A 21,309-nucleotide genomic window follows, 5' to 3' on the forward strand; every position below is an offset into this window, starting at 1 on the left:
CATGCCCAAGGGACTGTCTCTACATTATACATTTTTCTCAAGAAAGCAGAATGCCAATAAGTATGAAATATGTCTGAAACACAATAAATTCCTCATAAATGTCTGTTAATAAATTAATGAGAACATCTAGAATTTAGGCCACATCTATCCGCATCCCAATCTCACTTCTCAAAATGAACAATGATGTGTAGAGGACAAGATGAGATCCACACCTACCTAGGGCATTTGAAGTGTGAATGTTCCATGTTCTCTGAGAAACACTGCAATTAATTTTAGGACTCCAATTAGATCACCAGGGTTGCTGAGATCTACACGCTGCCTGATATCAGCTTTTAGCCACTGACTATGTTTATTGTTTGCAACCAACAAACTGGAAGGCTTACCCAAAGCCTGGGATTTCATCTTCATCAGCATAACTTCAGGTGATGGCAAGGTCTTAGAAAAAGAAATTTAATTCCACTTCATTATATTGTACACTGTCCTACCTTGGAAGTAGAGACCAGTTGCTCACAACAGACTGCTGAGAGCAGGGTCCCAGCTGTCTTGTTAGGAGACATTCCATGAGAACGTGGGTATAAAATTGCATGAATCTCAGACATCTTGGAGAAATGGCTTTCATTGTTCCTTCTCCATATGTTACAAGAGAACAGTCTGGGGTGCTTTGCATGTGTGGCAAGCAGCAACAGTGGCTATGTGAGTTTTCCTATCAGAAAACCTAGGAACATTAAACTATTTTTTTTTAATACTGCAGGTAGAGCGCATACCTTCTGGAAACTAATTATGAGAACTAGCTGTCCTTGAATAAATCTGCCAGAAGTTTATAAAAGGCCTTAGGCTATTTGTTTAATGCTTTATGATTTTTTTTAATGGCTGCAGGTTTATGAAAAAGGTGACTCAAACCATTGGAATCAAAGGAAGAAAACCGTTTAGTCTAAAAACAACCTTAGAAACTTATTTCATCTATAAGCTCCATCTTACACAGCTTCCCTTTCAAAACACCTTGTGACTACATCTAGCCTTGCCTCTTCCATCACCATCACCCCAGTCCATCCTGCATCAGCTGCTCCCCAAATTTGCCATTCTAAATTCTACTCTCCAATCTATTCTCTCTCCAATCCATTTTCACAATGGTGCCAGACCAACCCTCAAAAATGATCTCTCTCTCTTTCTCTCTCTCTCTCTCTGTCTGTCTGTCTCTCCCCCTTTATTATTTGTTTTAGTCTTGCCCTTGTCCAAAAAGCTATCACAGAGCTACCCCAGGGTGCAGTAAGAAATGCCTGAGCATTAGAACCAAGAACAAGGGCTCCATTCCTTGCTCCACCAGCTAGCAGCTGGTGCAATGTACAGCCCTGTGTGGCTTAATGATAGAGTTACATTCTGAGCCATTCATCATTAAATAGTTTCAGCACCATGTGAACACCATGCAATGAACTTCATATACCTGAATGGGAGTGCCTACCACACACCTGGGCTATATTACAATATTATGGAGCCACTGTGGTATATGTGGTCTATCACTGATCAAAGAGTTCTGAGGTACACGAGTGCACTGAGCCTTAACATCTTTAAGCTTTAATGTATACCTGCAAATTGGAAACCATGTATCCTTTAGAAGATACTGCAAATAAATGATACTTAACTCACTTCACTTTCCCCTACTAAGTTCTTACAAAATTATGCCGAGCATCCCCTTCCTGACCCTTCATTCCAACAGCTAGTCTTCACCAAATGAATTCCCTGCCTCTGCCAAACTCCATCCTCAGCTTGTCCCCATTTGTACCTCTCCTTTGTTCATGGTATGCATTGCCTTCTTCCCACGGGCCTGCTGTGTCAACCCCATGCCCATGCTGCTAATCCTTTAAAATCCAGCATAAGTCTCTCTTGTCGCCACGCCTGAATCACAACAACCTCGCCATGTTCTGACATATGCAATGCAAATTCCCAGGCTGCAATCTCAGATGTCCAGGAATGTAACTCTCTTCATGTTTCTTTAATTAAATGTGATTTCTAAACCCAGGATCCCAGCCTAATTCAAGGGGGCGACTCAGTCTTAGTCCACTTAATTTCTCCTTGCCCTGCCAGGCTTTGCTTTGTCTGCTCAGGGTTTTTGGCTTCCTCTTCTAATAACTGTGGCTAATATATGGCAAGATGGCTCAGGGATAAGAGAGCCTACTACCAAACCTGATGACCTCAGTTACATCCCCAGACAAAGGTGACAACAAGCTCCTGCAGACTGTCCACTAACCTCCATACACACATTTGACCCACACAAACACACAAATATAGATAGTGCATAAATAAATGTAATTTGAATTTCTAAAAATAAAAATAGAATTGTAGCTAAATTCTAAAGAGACTAACCAAATTCTTGGGCCAGACTAGTATACGAAAAGGTCCTAGGAGGGCTCTGACTCCAGACCCTGCCTCACATTGTCCTCATGCTTGATCACCTCCACCCTTTCCCCGGTAGAAAGTCCATAGCTCTCAGAACCCTTGTCTAGACAGCTCCAAAGCCGCCTCCCCACATACACTCTCTCTGACCAAATCGGCAATTCACAGGGCTCCAAACAGGAAAGCAGCGGTCAGCTCTCCTCATTTCTCAGATCCTCCTATTTGCATGGTGTGCTGTGCCCCAGAAATCAAAATCCTAAAATACACCACTTTGGACCTCAATCTGAGTGCTGCGACTGTAGGGAGGGGCTTCCTCTCAAGTCCCCCTGTCTTCTTGAAAGGACAGATCTTTTAACAGAGGTAAGACTCTTCCCAGAAACCGTATTAGCCGACACAAACTGGTGAGCATGGCAGAAAAGGAGATTGGAAATGACACTGTTCCCAGAACCCACGTGGGCCTTGTACCAGGCCAGTTCTCTGCCCCTAAAAATAATTTACTTTTCCTCTAAAAGTGTCTCTATGTCTGATCACTTTACTCCTCCCTACAGAGGAAATATGGGTATGTCTAAGTCTTACTGGATCATTAGGTACTTGCTTTCACCCCTGCAAGGTATGGGTGTCTTTCTTCTGTGGTTTCATCTATTGCTCGTTTGCTTCAATAGAGTCTCCTCTCAGATCTTCAGGGGATAAGCTACCCATGCCCCTGCAGATGAGTCTGTTGTCCTCACCTAAGGAAGATTCCACACAGCATTTCTAACTCCATCACTCTTCTCATCAGTTCTCATTAAGTCTTCCAGAAACACCTCATTCCTTCTTGGGGGAAAAAAAAAACTGGTTCTGGCAGTCCTGTAGTCTCACAGTTCTGAGTCTGAGTCTTTCAGGGTCAACTTTTGAGACTGAGAGAAAAAAGGCTTTGGCTTTTGATCTCCTTGTTCTACTGAGAGCTTTCCAATTCCAAGACTGACTTGGAGCACAGAAGCTGCACACTATTCATCTCTTCCCTGAAGCCATAAGCCCAGGCTGTCCCAACTGCCACCTGAGATGGATGGATGGGTTACGGCACAGGGGAAACATCAATAACTTAAACACAGAAAGAAAAAAAAAAACAAGCAAAAATGAAATGAACACAAGGTTTTGGTACAGAAAGATGAATCAGGAGCAAAGTTGCATTGGTTGATGTGAAACAGCACTCTTACCACATTGGTCTGGAGCCCCACCTTGCAATCCCACTCTAGCCTTACTCTTCCTAGTCAGCTTATGCAGCCTGTTAGTGCTGTGCACACCCATCACTTCCTTTGAGGACGCCTGCAGCTGCACCCATTTCCATTCTAGGCTAAAAGTAAGTGAACTGTTCATTCTAGAGTCTAGCAGAATCCTAAAATGAACTCCAATAATTCTCTCCTGTATGTATCCAATACGAGGCACCTCTACTGACACTCCATTGAATTATGAAGCAAGAAGATTTTTGTCAATGCAATTAAAGTTGTTAATTAGTTTATTTTGGGTTAATCAGAAGAGAAAGTATTTATGTGGGCCTGACCTTATCACATGAGTTCTCTAAAGTTTTCTCTCACTGGTTTCAGAAAGGGAAGTAAGAGATGAAGCATGGTGTGGGCTTGATGTGTCCTCACCGGGGACAATAGAAATAAATGTAGGCTTCCTAGAGATTTAAAAAAAAAAAAAAAAAAAAAGGAAAAGAAAAAGAAAGAAAACAATGCCAGCATCTAGCAAGAAAATGAAGGTTTCAGTTCCCTAATCTCAAGGAAACTGTTTCTTTCAGGATAGAGTAAGCATCAGAAAAGATCAGTAAGACTCATGAGATGCTCTCTGAGTCACCTAATATCACTCTGGTGAGACTGCAGGCAGGGTACACAGTAATGCCATGCCCTAACTCAGATTAGGGAAGTCATGAGCTAATACATGTGCATTATTTTAAATCACTAAATCTGTAGTGATTTGCTACATAGCATATTGTGATAGCCCTGTCATTACTGTATCATGACTGTTTTGTGCTTTATATTTCCAAAAAAAAAAAAAAAAAAAAAAAAAAAAAAGGATGGAAGGGAGGGAGGAGAAAGAAAGAGAGAAAGGAAGAGGAAAGGAAGAGAGAAAAAGAGAGAAGGAAAGACAGACAGACATACATACAGACTGTATCTGGCCATGTTTGTATTAAAGTACTATTACTTGAGTTAGATTCATAGGTGTGCTAAATGAAATATTATAAAACATAGTAGTGATCAGCATATGTGATTTAGCCATAATTGTTACTGTGGCAGAGAACTTTTAAAGCAGTTGCCCAGTCAATGAATTTACCCAAGAGGTGTTGACAAGTGTCTGAATGGATGAGTTCATCTTAGTGAATTCTCATTATATTTGCAGTCAATATCACAACATGCATCAGATTCAGAAAGCGGAGGTCGGGGGAAACAGAGTGGAAGGAAAGACATAAAAGTGAAGTGAGAACGGACAGTTCATGAATGACATTCAACAGGTCAATTTGACTACAAAAGTAGATTTCTCTAGAGGATAAATGGAAGGTCAAGTTGGAAAGGTGTTGTCCATATTATGCAAGATGCTGAATGACACACACTAATGATTATATATTATTTTTTAGGAAATGGGGAATGTTGATGGCATTGCACAAAGGACTAACATGGTTAATATGTTTTGGGGTAGATATGTGACAGTCATCTTGAGGACGCACTCAACACGGCAGATTTTTTAGAAAGAGACAACAGTTAAGAAGGCTGTGATATATTAGAGCCCATACTACTACAAGGGAGTAGTTAGAGACAGCAGGGGTCTAAACAGAAGACTGGTAAGAGAGAAACTGCTACAGAAGGAACAGAGTGTGCATCTTACCATCTATAACAATTGTCAAAACCTTGCAGTTCACTCTTCAGACATGTATTGAGCATCCACTTTGGCGTATCTCTCCTTAGTTCCGCTACTTAGGAAGAAAGTGACTTTAGACCTAGCCTGATATAACTGACAAGCCTCAAAAAATGTGAATCAACATTAGCACAAGGTCCTCCTACAACTGTACAACTGTGGATTTGTAACAATAGACAGCATCATTTTTTCTAGGTTCTTTTTTGTTGTTGTTGTTTTGTTTTGTTTTTGTTTTTTGACTTTTGAAGTGAATTGGAATTAACTGAATATAAATAGGAGTGGACTTCCATAACAATCATGTACTTTCAATAGACAAAAAAAAAAAAAAAAAAAAAAAAAAAAAAAAAAGGATGAATTTGGTAGGTTGCTAGCTGGTGATGCTTACTACCTTTAGGCAAGCTCCTAGAAACTCCATCCTTTGAATCCTTGGGCTAGAATTCACTCTAGGAAAGAATCCACCCAAGTTTCAGCTTGATTCTCCCAGAAATGTGATCTCTGCATTCCTGATGGAGGATTCTGGGAATGGAGCAATCCTCCCTCCTGCCCAAGTGGATAAGGATAGATATAGGAAGGTGCCCAGGCACATTGCCTTCCACATCACTTTTGGAACCTAAACCAAAGAACATCTGTTGCCCTGAATTCTATACTTGACTCTATCTGGGGCCCTGGCCCCTTGAATTCTAAAACAACTTCTATGGGGCCTTCATTTAAGAAAATGAAGGCCACCTTAATTCCTTTACATCTTCAACTCAATGTGTCAAATGCCTGCAGTGCAATCATTAATCACTTCTCTCGCCTTCATTCTTGTGCTTTCTTCACTCTAATGTACTTCAACTCCTTCAACATCCCCCTTTCGAACTTTCCTTATAGGTCCCACAGTAGCCTTGGACCCTTCACAGACACTCCATCACCCCTCAGCCAAAGCCTTGCCCTCAGAAGTACAGTTGACCCTTTTGGTCCTCAACACTTCTGCTATCTAGCATGCAATTCCCCGAACACAAACAGTCCTCACTTCTGCATCTGACCCTGAGCCTTACTAAGACATGGAAGCAACCAAACCTCTCAACGCCCCCAATTTCTCCCTAACTCGGCTTCACATCCCCCCTGTCCAGCCTATACATTTATTTAAATGATGATTTGGCTCACAGGTGGGATATTTTGATCCCCTATATCATTCACTGTGCCCAACCAAGTAAGTTTCAAATTTGGATCCAATCAGTATTGGTCCTTTCTGTTTAAAAAATAAATAATAATAACAGTTGAGGAAAGGGTTCCCACAATAAAGTACTTGCCTCTCAAGAATGAAGATGTGAGTCTGATTCTCAGAATCTGTGTAGACACAATGCCATCTATGCATAATCCTAGCACTACAGAAGTAGAGAAAGGAGGATCCTTTGGGTCACTAGCCTTCCAGTCTAGCCTAATGTGTGAGCTGCTGGCCAGTAAGAGACTCTGAATCAATGGAAGTGGGTAGTATTTCCAAGGATGACACCCAAGATTGTCCTCTGACCACACACACACACACACACACACACACACACACACACTAAAGGGAAAAAAGGAGAATTCTGGGGCTAGAAGATGACTTAATCGTTAAGAGCATTCCTAGATCTTTCAGAGGACCTAGGTTCAGTTCCCAGTGCCATGCTCACAGCCATATTTAACTCCAGTTACAGAAAATATGGCAGCCTCTTCTGGCCTCCATGGGTACTGAACTCACATGGTATATAAACATGCATGCAGACAAAACACCCATAAACATAAAATATGTATATATGTAAATCTGTTTTGTAAGAAAGAGAATCATACTAATCAAGGCAGGGTGCTTTGGACTTCTGGTTAATATATTTAACTTTCATAGCCCCTTTAAAGTCATACAATATCTATATTAGAGTATATAATTATAATTTCTACCAATCTCTCTCTCAGCTAGCCTTTCAGTCTGTATAGAAGAAACTGGCTTTACTTCTGCCTCCTACAGCCTGGGTCAGAATAGGAATCTAACACACTTTGATAAGAATTTAACTTGCCTTACAGCTCTGAGGCCCAGCAATGATGAGGCATTCCATGTAGATCTTCCTGTGGTCCTGGAAGTCTTTTCTCCAATTTTAAATTCTATATTCAGAAATGGTATTGCTTGGTGGCAGCAGTGTTATTACAATACTTAGAATTTCAAGGATACTTCTGCCAGTGGGTGTTTCTGTCCACAGAATGGTTGCACGGATCAAATGAGGTACAGATGAGGACAGACATCTATACTCCTTATATAAGCCTGTGCTATTTTCCACCCTAACATATGCCCCGCAAAAGCAGAGCATCAGAACAAGACTGCCTGGCAGTGACTCTTTCCTTACATGCTTCTGTCTGACAAAAGCATCAAGGTTTTAACCACAGACTCTGGAGTATATATTAAACTGTCTGTTGAGAAGTAAACCACATGAAGTTTAAATGTTGGTTAGAAAGAATAGATAAAACCAACAAATCCACTATTTCATACTTCATTCCCTAAAAGATACTGTAATCATATGTCATAAAGCAAACTGACAAGACTCAACTTAAAGGAAAAACAAAGTTGGACTTGAGCTCTGCCTGGGACCCTACTTAAGCTCTCTTGAATGTCAATTTACCCTGAGCCCAAGATGGGCTGCATATACAGGCATTGATAGATCAGAACTAAGAATGACTAGGGTGCTGGTTCCACTGCCAGAGGCCCCATAGACTTCCCAAATGACACCCATGTTCAGGAGGCCTGGTCTGGTCTTATGCTGGTTCCCTAGCAGTCAGACTGGGGTCCATGAGCTTCCACTTGCTCAGGTGATCTGTTTCTGTGGGTTTTCCCAATGATTTTAGAACAAATACGTGAAATGCTGGATGGGAGCATTGTTTAACTGTCCATCGTACAGGTCTATGGAATCTGCTTTGCTAAACGCTGGTAATGCCCGCTTGGAATGCACCATGGTCTCCAGAAGCTGTTGATGTTATTCCTGGAGTTCTTTACCTTTTTACCCTCAAACTTTCCAAAGGCAAACAACGCTGTCCAGCTCAGGGGTGTAAGCTTCACACACACCACAGTGCCCTTGTTTGGGAGACACTTAGTAGAATATTTGCACACTCTGTTTCTTCTCCCAGACTCTGTACCCAGTGAACGGATTGATGACCCTCTCAAGACCCTACAGAGCCAGACAAATCCTCTATCAGGGAGTAAGCTCACTGGATATTTGAATATCTCTCACCTATCTGCCTGCCAGGTAAATTAAGGTAACTTAGTGATACCTCGCCCATGCCAAATGGAAGGGTGATTTAACATCAAGAAAGACCTAAAGAAATTTAACAGATGAGTAAGCAGAGGCCCCCCCCCCAAAGAAGCATTACATTGCTATTAAGTGGCTGATGAACTTACCTCAAGAGAGCCCTTATTTGTCCCAGAATGCCCAAACTCTCTCACACCTGAGATATTAGGAAATAGATGCAGTGGGCAGGTGATTAAACATAAGAAAGACTACCTGCTGCTGGAGCAATAATCCATAAAAATCCCGTGTTTTCAGGCAAAATATAGTATTGCTAAAAAGCCAGTGTATAGGGAATCCTATGCCTGAGCTTTTGCAGAAATGGCAAACTCGGTGTGATGCATTTAAAGACCAAAACTAGACATTAGGTACCAAAGAACTCCACACAAAAAGTAAGATTTTGCTGCAACAGCCTGGGGTGTGTGTGTGTGAGTCACACAATCAAAATGCCCTGTCTCCAGAGTCCATTTGTCTTTCACAGGACAGCCAGCCCTGTGCCTTCCTTTGAGGTCCTGAAGATGTCTTAATTGGCAAAGGGTACCAACCAGAGCAGCTGGACGCAGGGATCCTTCTTGAAGCACCCCTTCACCCCCTAAACATGTTTATTGCAACAGTTCCCTAGGGAAAACAAGAATGGACCTTTGCTCTTGGTCTCTTTCTGAAGTCTTCACATACCTCTAGATATTTTCGTGGTCTTTCACATGTCTTGATCCAGCTCTCTGTTCACAGGTTACCTCCTCTAAGTGGCATTTGAGAGCCCCCTATTTACAAGAACCCTCCTTATTCTTCTTTGCATCACTCATCAGTAACATGTGTATTCCCATGTGTATTCCTAATCCCCACTATTGAATAAGGTTATGAGAGCATGGCCTTGGTCATGTTCATTGACAACCATGTCTATGTGCTTATGCCTAGAACAATGGTCATGGAAATAATAGAAAACCAGTATTTTTTTTTAATAAGAAAAAGAAAACCTGGGCTTATCAGCATATACAATTGTACATACACAAAGGCAGAGATGTCACACAGACCCTTCCCCCAAAAAGACAAATGCTTTAATAGAATTTTGAAGATTGCATTTTTAATAGAATCCTATCTGTGAAGTATATATTTCAATATGTTTAGTGACATTATGTAAACAAATTTTAGGAGCCAACCATCTCATTACCCTCTTACTTCATCTCCCAGTAACTCTAATGATCAATTTCCATATTCAACTTGACAGAGTTAAAAAAAATTAAAAAGATTTAGAGCAGGGATTGGTAGCACTTGCTAAAGCATCATTAAGAAAACATGATAGTTCTGACCCCCAGTACCCATGCAAAAACTGACCACTGGCCACAGTGGTGCATGCCTGTGACCCTAACATAGGCATGTAAGGGAGACACCCACTTAATTAATGTTAATGCCACTGCTTGTAAAGTAAAATGCTATCAATTTATATAAACATCTTACCCAAAAGCTACTATACATTTATCCATTGGTAAAACCTGAGGATCTTTCAATAAAATGAAATCTTGGTTGCCACTTCTACCCCAGCTACCACCATCGGAACTCAGTACTCAACTGAATGATCCTGAAAACACTAATGTTGAACCTGGCCATTCCTTGACATTGTGTACAACAGTCTGTCCTGCTCTATCCAAGTCAGCCCTGACTAAGCAATGAGTAGGTGATCAGTGAGGTCAGCTGCTAAAGGACTTAAAAACATTCAGGATTATGTAAGAAGTACACTGTTCATTTCAATATACAACTATGTCACAAGAAAAATGAATGCTGTTGTGACTCACAACAGAGGTGGGCAGCATCCAGTGAAAATGGAAAAGGATGCTCCTTGTTGGGGCTCATCTCTTTGTGTTGGCTGTTCTCACAAGGGATCTATGCCACATTTCATGCCTCAGTTACAGCAATCTGGTAATGGCCATCACTGTAACAGCATGGAGTGCCTACAGCAATAATTGCTCCATCCCACATCTCTCTTTTTTTCTTTTCTTATTTTACATATCGATCCCAGTTCCCTCTTCCTCCCTCCCATGCCTCCCGACCACCCACCCTCCCATCCCACCCCACCCACACTCTTCAGGGAGGATGATGCCTTCCAGGACATCCTATATCTCTTTTCCAAGCTCTTTAGTACAATTCCAAAAAAGTTGTCTAGTTCACAAAAAGAAAAAAAGAAAGAAAGAAAAGAAAAAGAAAGCATAAATAAAGACAATCAAGAACTGAAAAGTATTTACATAGATGGCATGAAATAACCTTAAAGTATTTTGAGTAAGATTTAGTAAACATGTCTATGTGAATTATTTCTGACCTTAGCAACTCAGAGTGACTAGGGCTACCCAATCATGACTGGCATAAAAATTGAGAAAGAAAAGAGAAGTCAAATAAGCTAAAGCAGAAGATTAGATTAATAGTGCTACACGTGACAAGCTTTGAAAGTACCCTACTATTAAAGAGTCAAAGGCATTTAGAAGATACATAAAATGATCGCAATACAATGTCATTTGGGACATAAAAGGAGAAGGACAAAAATTGCACTAGCAGAATATTAAAATTCCCCTTCCCTTTATATCAGTTCCAAACAACTATTTTTAAACTATTGACTTAAGGAGCCACCAGGTTATAAGCCTTTATTGGTTCACTATCTTGGCTAGCTCTTACCTCACTTGCTGCCCACTACAAGAATAGTGCCAACTTCCAGTGGAGAATTCATAGTCTCTTCCATATGAAGACTAGAGACATGTTTTGTTTGGTTGTTGGTTTTGGTTGTTTTGTGGCAAGCCCAAGCTGTACAGTTTTCCTTCATTCATTACCATCGTTTCATATTCAAATTCAAACTGTTTTTTCTTTCTTTCTTTTTTTTTTTTCTTTTTCCTTTTCTTTTTTGGAATGAGCTGAAGTGTTGAATTGAATTCTTATATAATAGCTCCTTACTCCTAATACCTCCATCCCCCCTATGTCTTTATAAATTGTCTTGTCATGTCATAGACAGGACTTTTTAAACTTAGTCAACTTCCAGTATGGTCTCTACATAGCAACATAGCAACACATCTCATGAGGAAATGTTTCCCTTACTTTACCTTAATCATATGTCCACTGTTTTATTTCTGTCCTTGCTCCTGTTCAGGTAGTAATTTGAAATATAGCCCTCATATTCTTCTTACTCCTTGCTAACTTCCTGGGTTCATTTAGAGAAACTGAGAATTCTATGTCTAACCCTTTTAAACCTCTGGGATCTGAAATCATTCCATCCAGATTTTCTACTGTGGTTCTCTTTGGTGTCACTTTCTACAGAGTAGGGACTCTGGGTACTTGTTTATTCCCCAAATCTGCTATTATTTTATAGATCTCGAAAAATCTGAAGGCTTGAGTTTACACAACTAATACAATGCCGCAGGATATCTAGAGCCTCATGCCACATCCTCCCAACTCTGCTGGATTTCAACACAACACAGGTAAACAGTTCCTCATCTCCCCCCCCCCATTTCTCTCTCTCTCTCAAACCCTGGAGCATCTCTGCTTCAGGACTGTCTAGGGCAGTGGTTCTCCGTCTTCTTAATGCTGCAGCCCTTTAGTGCACTTCCTCATGCTCTGGTGACCCCCAATCATAAAATTAGCTTCATTGCTACTTCATAGCTGCAATTTTGCTACAGTTATGAATTGTAATGTAAGTATCTGTGTTTTCCAATGGTCTTGGGCAACCCCTGTGAAAGGGTGCTTTCATCCTTGAAGGGGTAGTGACCCACAGGTTGAGAATCATTAGTGTAAGGCCTCAGAAGACGCAGTCCTTGCACCAGAAGAAAAAAGACTGCTCTCAACTTGTGAGGAACAGAAGTCAGGGGGTACAGCCCACCCTCCCCTGCTAGAGTGAAGCTCAATGAAGCTCAGATCCGTAAACCCTTTTTTCCACCCCACTTCCCATGTTCACTTGCCCCTTTCTCTCACTTCAGCTACTAGAGTTTTCTAAGTCATTTTTCCTCTAAAAAGAGAAACTAAATCCCCCTACTTGTCCTCAACCCAGCCCACGACTCAGCTCAGCTCCTGTAAGAAGCCATATAAGACACAAAACAAGGCGTACATGAGTCCTCAGAATGGAACAGGGTTAGAGGACTCACTCTTTAGGTAGCATACACTACAGAATGCCTGTCTACTTCCCCCATGCTCTCCCTTGCCCTTCAGTGCAGCTAATGGAATTTGAGGCAGCCAGTTCAGTAACAGGCTACTTAGAACTGGTGTTAGCGATTTACAGCTAGGAACCTCACACACCCGTGTGAATTCAGAGTAGAATGTAGCTGTCTTGGTAGACCTGGGTGAGCACAATGAGAGAGGGAAGAAAGTGTTAGAGCCCCTCTGCCTGTTTCATCTTCACTGAAAACACACACCTTCCCTTCGAAGATCGGAGTCCTCTCTCAGACTTCCCTGCAGTATAAGAAACACTGTGGCCTTGCTAAGGTCATCTGCAGCCCACCACCCCACTGGTTTCTATTAAGGTGCAAGGAGAGGGAAGTACTTGCTTATCGGTAGCCCCTCCACATAAAAGCTCCAGCATTCCTGTATAAAAAATATCCTCTCTCCTATAAGCAAGCTGCCTGACCAAGATCATTTTCCCATGTGGCTCACTTATTAGACACATTAAAGTCACTCACGAGTCCAAGCTTATTAGAAGTCAACTACATGGCTGCAAAATAAAATGGCTACACAGCAAAATACAGAGCACTTGCAAGCTGCCAAGGAGAAAATGCCCCATGGCTTCTAGGTGTTAATCAATGATGAGAATCACAAGACTAGGCTAGATCCATTATTATGACCACCCCCAGATTCTATACCTCTTCTATTAAAGTTTCCCAGATCATGCACTAATAACAGAAATTAGAAGAATAAACTGCCCCTTTCCTTTCTAAAGTTGCATACAGAATCCAGGGATCAGACCGATGAAGAATAAAACATTAGTTTTGTTACTAGGTTGTGGTAACAACTCATTCGGTAAATTGCTTGCCTTATAAACATGAGGACTTGAGTTTTACCCCACTGTACCCCAACACACACTCTTTCTTACCTGAACACATATTTAGATACATATATCAGACATTCATATAAACACAAGTATATATGTACATACATACATGCAAATATACACATGTACACACACATATACACATGCATATATACAAACACGCATGTAGACACACATATAGACACACATACAGACAGATACATATACTCACACATACACACACAGGCATATATACATACATACACAAAGCCAGGCACAGAGGTGCATGTTTATACTCTGAGCATTAGAAGGTGGAGACAAGGGCTCAATGGCTGACCAGTCTAACCTGCCTGTACCAAAACAATGGAAGACTGCCTCAAAAAAAATATGGATATCACCTAAAACACAAATGTTGGGGTTTACCTCTGGCCTCACACCCATGTGCATGTATGTATACACATACACACAGACCCCTGCACATACATGAACACACACATCATATATAGATATACACCAAATGAAACGTTTTATTGTTGATAAAGCTGTTTACAGAGTTCAACTCAGTTCCTGCCACAGTAGCACATCGGAGTCCTTAGATGCAGTGGATTCAGAGTGCCCAAATACGACGGTCAAGTGCAATCGGAGTAATCACAGTGGTAGGGACTTACGTATGACTGAATGATGGGGAAGAGTGGACTACAGCAGACAAGTCACTTCCCCTTTCACTGTAGTGAAGTAGGTGAACAGAGAGACCACAAATGCACTCCAGGTAATCTGTCTCCATGGTTGTGGTTATGAAATGTCACTTTGGTTCATGTGATTGAAAGCCTGTCCCAGGCTTTGCTAAAGGAAAGAGTTACTGGGGGTGGGTGATGTTTAAGGTTTATAGCCCAGCCCCACTTTATGTCTAAATGCTGCCTGCTTCCTAGTCCGTCATCATGGGAGGAGTCACTGCGGCGTGCTCCTCCCGGATGTCACCCCAACCACCATGCTTTCCCCCCCATGATAAACTGCACCCCCCAAACTCTGAGAGAAAACAAGCCCTCACTCCCTTATGCTGCTTCCTGTCAAGTATTTGGTCAAAGTAACCTGCCTGGCATGGTGGCACCTGCCTTAAATCCCAGCACTGAGGAGGCAAAAGGAGGCAGATCACTGAGCTTGAGGCCAGTCTGGTTTACATAGCTAGTTCTGAAGCCCATAAAGGCTACATTGTGAGCCCTGTCACAAAACATGAAAATTAAAAAGCAAAAACAAAAATGGACGTGCATTAATTGCTTTTCTGTTGCTGTGATGAAACACCATGACCAATGGTAACTTAAGGAAGAGGGTTATTTTGGGTTATGGTTCCAGATGGATAGTGTAGGGTAAAAGGGTCAGCAAAAGAAACATACCCTGACCCTGAAACCAGAGCTAAAGAAACACACTTTGGCCTGAAACCAGAGCCAAATCTGCCCCTGACTAACTGAACATGAAACCAACCAATCCCTAGCACAAAATGTAGCCAATCTTGTCCAAACTCAGGAATATGGAAATCTGACCATTTCCCTCCCTGAAAACTCCCCAGACAAACTACATCCTAAGAAGTCCTATATAAGCCCCTTCTCTACGTGATAGGGGCAGCCAGTCTCCTGGATTCCTCCTTCCCAAACAAATCTCTTGAAGTAGTTTTGGGTGGAGACCTTCTTTCACCAGAGAGGAACAGGATGTCTGCTGGGAAGCTCCCTTTGCAGAGAGGAGCAGAGAAGAAACTAACATCTCTACTGGGAAACTCCCTCAGGGAAAGGGAGTACAAGTAACAACTGGTCTCTGGCTGGAGCAGAGCGCTACATTTCTGCAGGGGTTTCCCCCTTGGCAGAGTGAAGCAGAAGTAACAACTTGGGCCAGAGCTGAGAAGGAATGGACCTCTCTCCTGGGAAACTCCCTAGTGGAGCAGAGCAGAGCAGAGCAAAGAAGCAATGGATATATCTGCAGGGAAACTCCCTCAAGGGAGAGGAGCAGAGCTCAGGTGTAGTGGCTCTCTCTCAGAGGAGCAGGATTGCCAAGTCCTGTGGGGAAACCATCCCTAATGGAACCCAGTTTCAGGCATAGCCTGACTTCCCCACAACTTGGTATACTTTCTTTTCACAGCTGCAAGTATCCAGGATGCCTCCCTTCACAGCTGGAGAGTGAGAGAGAGAGAGAGAGAGAGAGAGAGAGAGAGAGAGGGAGGGAGGGAGGGAGGGAGGGAGGGAGGGAGGGAGGGAGGGAGGGAGGGAGGGAGGGAGGGAGAGAGGGGGGGAACAAACCCAGGAATATCACATTTCTAGTATCAGATCAGTGTACATGAAAACATTTGAGATAAACATTAGGGCCTCAAACTAAAGCAACACAGTGCTTCTAAAGGCCAGGCAATTTTAAAAGCAGACCTATCTGAATTGGAAAAGGCATGTCTTGGCAGCTGGAAAGAGAGGGAACCCAAAGGAGCATCCTGGATTGCTTAAAGATAATATGGCCTAAAATCGAATTTGCACAGCAATTAACCTCACCTCAGAGACCTGCCCCATGGCCAGGTGCTAGGCAGACTTTCCCAGTCACAATCAAGCAAGAAGCATGGGAGAATAAATTACACAGGAAAAATAAAAGTTCAGTGGGAACAATTGGAGTCTTGAAAAACAGTCAGGTCAGTCAATATTGTATCTGAATATTCAGGGAAGCTCACTGATTATGACCTGTGCAGACACCACTTCCTTCCTGCTGCTGGAACACCTAAGAACTGTCCTGGAGACTTTGTCTCCAGATGCAGAGGAATACAGTTCTGTCATTAAAAGGAACCAGGGCAGAGACAGGAACAAGAGGCAAAGCACCCTGATGTCTGCCTCTCCCAGTGGCAAAGACTTAGACTGTATTAGCAGCATCCTGGGTACAGTGAGCCTCATGAGGGACAGAGGAAGTTCTAGGCCTGAGTGTAGTCACAGCAGATCTCCACGACTGGGGAGTAGGACAAGTGGCCATTTGGTTACTTAATGATGACAACTTTGCTTAACCTTGAACCCCAGCATTGTGATGACAGGTCTGCAGATTTGTGCAGCCAGGAGCATGGAGGTGGATCCTCAGACAAGCCAGCTCTCAGGTATCAGAACACAGGCTCCAGAAGTGTGGGAGCAGCATTGCTAACACCTGGGATTCTGAGTCCTTACTGTGAGCCCACTGAATTGGAACCCGCATTTTAACAAGACCCCTGGAGATTAACTACTTACCATACATAGGGAGATGTGGGAGAACAATGAAAAGAGCAGAGAGAAGAGAAAGATAAAATCACACAGCGCTCCAGGAAGTACAAGCAAAGCCCACAGAGCAGGCCTAGTGAGAACATGAATCTCACTCTGATGGCAGGTCACTGCTGGATAATCTCCATCTTTGATTCCAAAAATTCACCAGTCTTTGTGTGCTAAGATTTCGAGGCAGTGACAAAATATTCTGCTGAGCTCTAGGAGAGCAGAGCGGTCCCAGATAGGGGCCCGTGAAGAAGGGTTGGTTCTGAGAATCCTGGTGAACAGAAAAGACTGAAATCATAGTCCACCCTAAGGAGACTGCTCTGGCCACCTTTGTGTCAGTGGCTCAGGCTGCTCACTCAGCTCCTCCATTGTCTGTGCTGACCCTGAGCAGGTCCCAGCCCTGATTCCTCCCCACCTGTGCTAAGGACCACACAGAACACTACCACAGTGCAACATTTGATTAATAATAATAATGTGTCCCTCAATAAGAGTGGGCAACTCTTCAGAGAGGTCCCTGACAAGATGAACTTTTATGAGCTGTAGGGGTAGTGAGCCCATCTTCCTACTTCTTCTATTGCTTCAATCTAAAGCAACCCTTATATTCTCATAAGAACAGAAACCAAGGGAGCCTTTGCTCTCCATCACTCTGGATACGAGTCCCGAACAGCCCTTTGTAAACACTGGGCTCCTGAACAACTCTATGTGGGGCTACTGAACAACCCTACAGAAGCAAGCTGCTTCACAGTCAGTTCAGGGAAGAGTCAAGGGAGGGTCACACGGAGGAAAAGCTTGACATGGTGACCCTCCTGGGTGTTTTGCCCAACCCAATAATATCACAGATGAGCACCACATCCCAGCATTGTGAGTTGCTACTAAGGAGGGGAAAAACATGGGTCCCTGGAAATCAGAACTATATGTGATTTTTATTTAATTCCTGGGAAGCATTTCATTTTGTTTTCTTTTTTAAATTTTCCTTAAGAAATATTCTTTGCATTGGTTTGAATGAGACCAATGAAAAAAATTTGAATCCAAATAGGGTCATATATTTTAATACTGGTTGCTACTAGAAGTGTTTTGAGAAGGATTGGGGGGGGGGTATGGTCTTGTTGGAAGAGGTGTGTTACTGAGGGAGGATTTGAAGTCACCCTCTCCCCCGCCTCCAACATATAGATCAGATGTGAGCTCTCAGCTACTGTTCCAGCATTACCAGCACCATGCCTGCCTGCCTGCTGCTATCTTGCTCTCTGCTGTGAGATCTTGAGTCCACCCTCTAAAACTGTAGGCAAGCCCCCAATGAAATGCTTTCTTTTATAAGTTGTCTTGATCATGGTGTTTCTTCATTGCAATAGAAAAGTAACTAAGATAGCATTACTGGGGCTGGAGAAGTATGCTCTGAAGGCATTGGAACATGAGTTAGAATCCCAGCATGTGTGTAAAAAGAAAGGCATAGTTATAAATGCTTTAGCTCCATCATTGGGGCATGGAGATAGGCATACCCCCAAACAGCAGAACCAAAGTAACAAGTTTCTGGTTCAAAAAGAGACAATAAGGTAGGGAGCAGATAAAGGAAGACTCTCAATAGCTACTCTGATTTCCACACGCACACACACACCTACACATTCACACACATGTACCACATGCATACACTGCACACAACACACTTACACATACATGTACCACATAGGTACACTGCACACTTTCACATGCATGCACCACAGGAGTACATTGCACCCACACATTTACATGTACACACCACACGTGTACACTGCACACAACACACTTCCACATGCATGTGCCACATGCACACACTACACACACACACACACACACACACATTCACCTGCACACAACACACTTTCACATGCACACACTACACTGGTAATACACAACATACACTTGCACAAGAAAAAGAAGCACATGTGGTACTTTAAACATGATATTTAAATGATATTGCCAGAAAATGCATAGGCACTTGCTCCAGAAAACCTAGAAGTGAGCATCATATCATCTCCATTATCGCAGGCTTTGAGGAAATCATTTAACCTTTCTAAGCTTCACTGTCCTCAATTTATGGTTTCTATTTTAATAACTGCTGCCTTCTCAACTTCACAGATGTTTTGTGAGGCTCAAATAAGATAATGAATACTTAGTCCTACAATTCAAAATAACTAAGGACAAAAAAAAAAAAAAATGACAGTCTGCTTTCAGAAAGCCTGCTCAGGCTGGAGTGCTTCTCCTGAGGGCTGGACTGAGAGCTTTAAAAGGAGAAGGAGGGGACACCAACATGGAGCAGAATGATCAGGGGTCTTGGAAGCCCAGCACATTGAAGTGCTGGCCATTGCCATTGGTTCAAGTTTAGGCAAATCACTTGCTCTATGAAGAGTGCAGATGTAAATGAGGATAAATGTGTGTGACTTGCCTGGTCCTTTGAGGCAGTTATCTTCCCTGCTGGTATGACCATAAAGTAAGAAGCCATATATCTTCCACTGAACAAGTACATAACTCAGATGTGCCTTTCATCTGGGGTTCAGCTGATTTTTTTCCATTGAACACTAATTGGTCAGGAGAACACTAGCTGCCACCTGCTGCCTCTGCCAGGGTGGTTAGCTATAAACGCAAGAGCCATGCCCAGTAGCACTCTAGATGTCTGTCTATGTTACGAGAGCATGTTTTCTTGGCCCTAAGGATTTACAAAGTAGAAGGAATGAAGAAGGTACACGCTGCCCACAGACATTTTGCTGCTTATCTGTACACCTGTTCCAGGTGGGAAAGAGGCTTAGATGATAGACAATGGGAGGTTAAAGTGATATTATCAACATCCAAATATTATCGGTGATTACAATGGACAAAGCTACAAATGGTGACAGGGTGCAGCTCTCTCAAGGACACCTCTGTGAAGTATCAGTCTCAGTGACAGAGGCATCTCACAAGTAGTTTAAGGGGAGAGAGCACAAGGTACGTGCCCACTCTGTCGTAACACAAAACTCCGCCCTTCAGCATGCAGCCGGAAAGAGTGAGTCTCCATGCACGGATGCCAAGGCTGAAAGATCCATGCATTACCCTGGGAAGGGCTGACTGAAGATGAGCCTAGAAGACCTTCCAGGGAGACTTCCAGGGGTTAGCTTGCTGGCACATGGGGTGGTAGAGACAGGAGGATGCTCAGGAGCCTAACTATGAACTCTGGTGTGTGTGTGTGCTGTTTAAAGCTAACAGCTGAGCCTAGTCAGACTCCAGACACAGATTGAACTTGACCATCACCATAGCGTAGATCAGAAAGAGTACACCAAACTCATACATTGAAGGCATGGCCCCCAGCTCATGGCACTGTTGAGAAGTGACTGTATAAGGGCACTACTGTCATACATAGATTAATTCATTAATGAATGTATAGCTGAATGAGCTATCACAAAGGAGCTCAGCTGGAAGAAGTTAAGTAGATCGCTAGAGGCATGACTCTCAAGGATGTATCTTGTCCCCAGCCTCTCTCCTCTTCCCGCTTTCCTGGCTGCTATGTCCTTCTGCTGTGGTGATTCTGTCTTGACACAGACCAAAAAGCAACAGAATCAGCTGAATGTGGACTGAAACCAGGAACCTAAATAAACATGTACTTTAAAATGATTTGTTCAGATATTTTGTCCTAGGGGTAAAAAGTAAGCAACACAATTATTAAATCTCCTCAAAGATGGGAGAAGAGCTGTTCTTTAAAAACCTTTTCTTATTCTTCCATACAAGGGGCTTCATTTATAATTTGAATTGCATACACTCAAGCATAGTGCAACTGCAAAGTGCAATTCAAAAGTAAGCTGGGTTTATTGCTGTTATTATGACTAATGGAACTCCAAAGACCCCTTGCAATGTACAAAGGACAAAACATTTTTAGAGGCACAAAGAACTTGGGAATCCATCCTAATGAATAAAATGTCATTTACCATCTTGGCTTTTATTCTGATCTTTAGAGATTTCATAATCTTTCCTGGCATTTCAGTAAAGCCAAGGAACCATACTCTTTTTAAAGCTAATTGCCTGGAAAAAATTCCTCCTCTCTCCAATGCAGAATAAAAAGTGTCTAGCAAAGATAGAATCCTAAATATGAGCTGCTGTAGATAAGATGGGGACTAATTTGAATCCCCCATCACTTCTACTCAGACCAATGCTCCTATGCCCAAGGTTCTGACATTAACTGGCATCTTCTCTGTGTTTGGGTTCTGTATCATGTATATTGGTGGGTTCTGTGTCGTGTATATAGGTGGCTATCTGTTATCAATCTCCTTCATGTTCTGCAGACCCCTTATGACTGTGGCTAAGTTGGATTTTCATGCAAACAGGGTTAAGAAGCCATTGTTCTCTGTTCTTGGAAGAGACTGAAGAGTAAGAGACAATGAATGAGTGCTGTCTGCCAGTTGAGTGACTTGTTTCATTCTCTGAACAAGTATGTCCCAAGTACCTTCTTTGGAAAGCATTGATAATAAAAAAAGATTTTGGCCTCGGTTTT

The sequence above is a fragment of the Phodopus roborovskii genome, unplaced genomic scaffold (assembly GCF_943737965.1).
Source record: "Phodopus roborovskii unplaced genomic scaffold, PHOROB, whole genome shotgun sequence".
NCBI lineage: Eukaryota > Metazoa > Chordata > Mammalia > Rodentia > Cricetidae > Phodopus > Phodopus roborovskii.